Source organism: Cibotium barometz, chromosome 18, assembly GCF_041138505.1.
Source record: "Cibotium barometz isolate CiBa-2024 chromosome 18, ASM4113850v1, whole genome shotgun sequence".
NCBI lineage: Eukaryota > Viridiplantae > Streptophyta > Polypodiopsida > Cyatheales > Cibotiaceae > Cibotium > Cibotium barometz.
Genome location: NC_141063.1, coordinates 47,981,726 through 47,988,476, shown reverse-complemented (window position 1 = coordinate 47,988,476; position 6,751 = coordinate 47,981,726).

Here is a 6,751-nt window from a genome sequence, read left to right as displayed (position 1 = left end):
ATTATCGTCGATTCATCTAGATGTACGCAGTCCTAGAGCCAGACCATTATATGCTCTTCTTGTAAAGTTTAATTGGACTGACGAGTGTGAGTAATCCTTTGAAAAGTTAAAGCAAGCATTAGTGTCTGCACCCATCTTACGGGCACCAGATTGGAACCAAATCTTTCATGTCCATATTGATGCTTCAAACTTTGCAATTGGATGTATTTTGGCTCAATCGAGAGAACATAATAAGGATTTCCCAATCTCATATGCTAGTCAACAGTTGAACAATGGTGGGAAGAATTATACCACAACAGAATGAGAAGGTTTGTCCATGATATATGCAGTGAAAAAGTTTCGCCATTACCTTTTGGCAAACAAATTTATATTTTTTGTGGACCATCAAGCACTGCTATATTTGGTGAATAAGCCTTGTGCAACTGGAAGGATTGTGAGGTGGTTTGTCATCCTTCTTGAGTTTGATTTTAAAGTGGCAGTCCAAAAAGGAACAACTCATCTTAGGGTAGATCATTTGTCTCAAATCACCTCTGGAGAAGCTTCTGTGGGTGTGGATGATGATATGTTAGATTCAACACTTTTCCTTGTAGAGACAGCTCCTAAATGGTCTAAACCCATCTTAGAAATTTTGACAAGTGGGCAGATACAACTAGCAAGTCCTAATGTGGACCTATGGCGACCATTCAAGTTAATCTCAGGGAGATTATATCGTCAGGGTAATGATGGAGTGTTGCGGCTTATACCTAACCCTGACCAATATGAGGAGATCTTAGCATGGGCACATGAGTGTATTGGTGGAATCCATGCATCAGCTACTACTTGTGTGCGACGTATAACTCAGGATGGGCAATGGTGGCCTACCATGCATGCGGATGCTAAAAAATTTGTTCGTAGTAAAACTGTGCCTCATGTCATATTCAACAACCAATTCATAATGTCACATTATTCCAAATTTCAACTACACCAAGTTGGAGTAAGTATATTGTGGACTATCTTGAGCATGGTCATACTGATCGATCAATTCCTAAATATCAAAAGCGTGCTATTGAAGTTGAAGCGGCCAAATATATGCTGATAGAGGGCCAACTCTACAAGAGGGGCAAGGATGGCAACTTGTGCATGTGTGTATGTGAAGCTGACTACTTAAAAATCTTGACTCATGCACATGCAGGTGTTGGGGATGGACACTTTTTGGGCAATACCACAGCTAAGTTCATTAGGTGGTCTGGGCTTTGGTGGCCAACCTTACAAATGGATGCCGAAGAATATGTAAAACGTTGTGACGATTGTCAAAGGGCCAAACCTCCCATCCCAAAGGACAATATGCCATTTCGGCCTATGTTAAGCACACGTGCTTTTGCCAAATGGGATATTGATTTTGTCGGTCCCATTAAACCTCCAACTCGTCACACGCATGCCAAATATATAATAGTCACAAAAATTGACTATTTGACCAAATGGGTAGAGGCAAAGGCTACAATCAAAAATGATGCCAGAACCACAGCCAAGTTCTTGTATGCGTATGTGTTTACACGCTATGGCTTACCTATTGAAATCGTTAGTGATCAAGGTGTGCACTTTGTGAATGAGGTCATAGAGTTTTTACTTCAAGAATTTTTGTAATTCACAAGCGTTCTGCACCCTCCTGTCATCCCTAGACCAATGGTCAAGCTGAGAGTACTAACAAGATTCTCTGCACTGCACTCACAAAGATTGTTGAGGGACATAGGACTGATTGGGAGCAAAAGTTACACTCAGTTCTTTGGGCATATAGAACAGCCTATAAAACATCTGTGGTGGTGGGCACAACCCCATTTGAGCTTGCTTTTGGGCTAGATGCAATTCTTCCCATTGAATTTCTTGTACCTACTCTACGAGTTGCTAAAACAATTGGATTGGACTGGTCATGAGCTTTCTCAACGCATTGATGAATTGGAAAATCTTGATGAGACCCGCTTATTGGGCGGTAATGGGAATGTATGCCGAGAAGAGGAGACAAAAGCAATGGTATGATCGAAATGAAACAACTCGCTGATTCAAAAAAGGAGACCTTGTGCTCTTGTACACACTTAAGAAGCATAAGCGAAAGCTCAAGAAACGTGGCTTAAGACCGTTTGTGATTAATGAGCTTACTCCTAGTGGTGTAGTGCATTTAGAGACACTAGAAGTTGAACAAATGCCTAGCTTCATTAATGGAAGTCATCTCAAGAAATACAATGAACCATTAAATGAAGCCATGCTTCACAAATGCATGCTGCCCACACACAGAAAGAAGCACATGACGTACTTAAACGTCAGGCTCAAGAAGAAGCTAAAGCTAGAGTTGCTAAAGCCAAGGAGCGTCATAAGGCCTCTGTGTTGACCTTACAGTTGGCTACTGATGAACAATATGTCGATCCTTTCAATATTCATGTGTGTCTTCATCTTCATGAGACTACGTACTTTGTCTCTGCCTTAATTGACTCTGGTGCAGATTATAATGTTCTCTCATTTGACACATGGGTAGCCTTGGGACAACCAACACTTGTGCACATATTCCTATTATTGACTTACGAAGCTTCTCAGGTGAAGATAACCCTATAGAGGGAAAATGTGTCATTATGATGTCCATTCAGGGTCACCAGATGTCAGTTCCCTTTTTTGTGGCTAGTAAGTCCAAGGCAGTGATAGAGGTTGTTCTTGGTCGATCATGGTTAAGTGCTACCAATTGTTCACATTAGATTGGAAGAATAGACAATACAAATTGCAAATTGATTCTGATTGCATCTTGGGATCTGCTGCTCCACGAGTTTTATCATGTCAAAAGGGTGGTAGTTCTACCTTACACAACCCACTTTCAACATCTGCTCTTCAAGCTCCAAGATAAATGATGTGGATAATCGATGAGTCCTCAAATGAGGGCCATGGCTGGCATGTTCCAACTACTCTAGTCACTGCTCAAAGAAGGCTAGGCAAGAAGGAATTGTCAATTTGGCTACCCAAAGATGCGTACAAACTTGTACCATCTAGCCTAGTTGCTAAACCTCCTAAAAAGCATATCTTTTTCAAGCCTAAACCTCAAATTATTACTCATTGGGTCCCAAAGCATGTTCTTAAAGCACAAGGTTATTATGAGGGTGCAACAGCACTTTGGCTTCCCAAATGCCATGGTTTGCTAGAGCCAGAAGAGTGTATCAATAAGATTCCAAAAGCCACTCTTGGTTTTTCATATCAGTGGGTGCAAAGGAAATCAACACAACCTCTTCAAGATGGGATAGGTAGTTGTAATAGCACCTACAAATCTACTTGTGTTGACCTTCCCCAAACATGTATTGAATCACCAGTTGTCCCAACTTCTCCTTGTTACATAATTCCACCATCAACTTGTGTACCTAAGACAAATCCAACTTTACATGAGTCTCCTTTGAGCATAGATTCTAGCACTTCACTGCCTAAATCCTCTTATCTTGCTCAAATTCCTCGACAATTGCTAACCTTCCAACCTCTTAAGAAGGGCATACCCAAAACCAAAGGTAAGGCATTAACACTACAATTGAAGCTCTTTGGTAGATCAGTTTTTGAATAGTCTCACTTTTACCAATGTGGTTCCTTCTACCTTTACAGGATTGTGTTCTTTTTGAGATGATCTTAACTACATTATTTTTTATAGGGATTGTAATGATGGATATGAGTGTATAAAGTTTGAAGTTTCTAAATTTCATTGTTCTACGCCCAGATACCTCCTGATGGATACTTGGCGAGATACATGTCCACCATGCATTAACCCTGATAGTATTCAACAACCTGAACATCGCGGGGGTTATAGTTGTTGAAATTTGAGCATAATGATGAGCTATGGTGGATCAAACACTAGAATCAACATCATTAACAAAGTGAATTAGCAAATGATTAAGACATAATTAGCAAATAGATTAATGTAGGCATGAATAATTAGCAAATAGATTAATGTAGGCATGGATACTCAAAAACCAGCAAATTCTCATTAGGGCTATGCCTCAATTTATAGAGTTTACATCAAGCATCAAATCCCATTGATTTCTCCATGATTCACTCCCAGAATATCTCCACCTCTTGCCTGATTCTCTCCACCTCTTCTCTTTTCCCTGAATATCTCCACACTCCTAAATTCTCTCATGCTACCCTTTATTCTCTCCCAGTAGATTCTTCTCACCTTTTCACAGGTTCTTTCACAATTACATCTTCTCTTTTACAACCTCTATCCAAGGGCTTGTTCCCGCACACACACCCTATTCACTTGTATATTTCAACACCTCCCCTCAAGTGAATACTCCTAGTACACCTAGACCCTATACCAAGTTTGCCTCCCCTTACTTGATAGCCCGTGACCAGTGCCTCAAGTCCCTAAACTCCATAGTCCTTGACACTCTCTCTCTCTATGTGTCCAAGGCTACTATAAGTGCCCGCGACCTTGACTAAAGTGCTCACACATACATCTACCACGTGGCCTACATCATCGGTGGCTCAGAGGTGGTTTTACTTTGTTGGGGCAGGTTACATTGGGTTGTGGGGTCTCTCTCTCTCTCTCTCTCTCTCAGAAAAGATGATCCGACTCCACTTCCCTTGGAGCCTCCATGAAGTTTACCGATGTCGTTCCTTCTTCACTGGGTTTGCTGTAGCAGTCTCTCGCCATGTGTCTTGGCTTTCCACATTTGTGGTGGCAAGTGAAGGTCCTCCCTCCTACTCTGCCTCTTCCTTATCCTCGTCCTTGAGAGAATCCTCCTCGGGTGAAGAATGCTTTTTCCTCTCCTGCTATTGAGTTGAGCCCTTTCTTCTCTTTGCCTCTACTCTCTTGCTCTAGTAGAGCTGATTCTATCTCGTGTATCTTCAGTTCAGGTACATTCTTTAGTGTTGCTACAATGTTTTCATAATCTCCTTTGTCCACACTCTTCAAAAGTACAGCTAATGCTTCATCATCTTCTACCTTTTTGCCAATAGCTGCCAGCTGTTGCTTAATGCTTTTATATTTGTTCAAGTGTGTGATTAAAGGTTCACTTTCCTTCATGTCCAATTTGTAGAATTGCATTAACAGATTTATCTTTGAATTTTTTGCTTGTGTACCAAATAACTTATTGAGTTCATCCCATGCATCTTTTGCCCACTGTATCCCTGTGATGTGATGAATGATTTCATCATTTAAACTGAGTGCAATAAGTCCCAATGCTTTTTCATTCCTGCTCTTCCACTCATTTTCCCCTCTCTCTGGGCATTCATCTCTCCCTTCAACTAATCCCCACAGATTTTTCCTCATCAGCAAATACATGGTTTTTGTCTGCCATGTATAAAATTGTTCCCCATTAAATTTGGCTATTTCCTGTGCTGAACTCATGGTGATGTGAAGGGGGTCTTACCTCTTGATCCAATTTCAAGATTCAAGGGCAGTGTCTACCCTTTTTACAACTCAATCTGGTGTTTAATAGATGATTACAACAATTTTATCAGCATAAAATTACCAGAAATTACACTAAATTAAGGGTAATCAATTTGTACGGGATGGTTGGAGTATCAAACCAACTCCGATTTGCAATCTGAAGCTTTAGGGATCTGTATTAGATACCTAATGGTTAATTTAAACCCTCAATTACACCAAAATATAGTGATTAGTACGGATTAATCACTGATTAGCAAATTAATGCTCTGGTTTGTGTGCAAAAAATAGAGTATGCGGGGAGTCCATATCTGGTGCCTTTCACTTTAAATGAGCTCAAATTCTTTCAAAGGCATCAATAGCAATGAGTCTAGTAGAGGATTAAGCCAAGAAACACAAGATTTGACCAAATATTGAAAGCTTAATCTTTGTTTTACCAAAGTCACCTGCAAATTTGATGAAGAGCTTGGATCTCACTGTAGACTTGATGAAATTGAATTCTGTCTTCACCAGCTTGTAGATCATGCTTGATTACACCTTGGGCTAAAAGGAATTAGAAGGATTTGACTTGATGAAGGAGAAATCTCCAATCTGCTTCAAAAAAATGGTGCCCAGTAATTAGCAAAAATCGACAGTTCTGCGCTGAATTGGCCCACAAGATTTGAGGTGTGTGTAGCCCTATGAGTCTACTATGAGTACCTAAAAGGTCTTAGCCTAATGTTATGCGTGCAAGGAGAATGGAGTCCTCCACTGGCTGGGGGTGAAGGGGAGAAGTGGAAACTCACTAAAATTTTGATTATTCTACTAATCCTAATTAATTAACTAATGGGCTCATAAATCTGATGGATTCTAGGCATGGCTCTGATACCATGTTGAAATTTGAGCATAATGATGAGCTATGGTGGATCAAACACTAGAATCAACATCATTAACAAAGTGATTAGCAAATGATTAAGATGTAATTAGTGAATAATTAGCAAATAGATTAATGTAGGCATGGATACTCAAAAACCAGCAAATTCTCATTAGGGCTATGCCTCAATTTATAGAGTTTACATCAAGCATCAAATCCCATTGATTTCTCCATGATTCACTCCCAGAATATCTCCACCTCTTGCCTGATTCTCTCCACCTCTTCTCTTTTCCCTGAATATCTCCCTAAATATCTCCACCTCTTCTCTTTTCCCTGAATATCTCCCTGAATATCTCCACACTCCTAAATTCTCTCATGCTATCCTTTATTTTCTCCCAGTAGATTCTTCTCATCTTTTCACAAGTTCTTTCATAATTACATCTTCTCTTTTACAGCCTCTATCCAAGGGCTTGTTCCCGCACACACCCTATTCACTTGTATATTTCAACAAT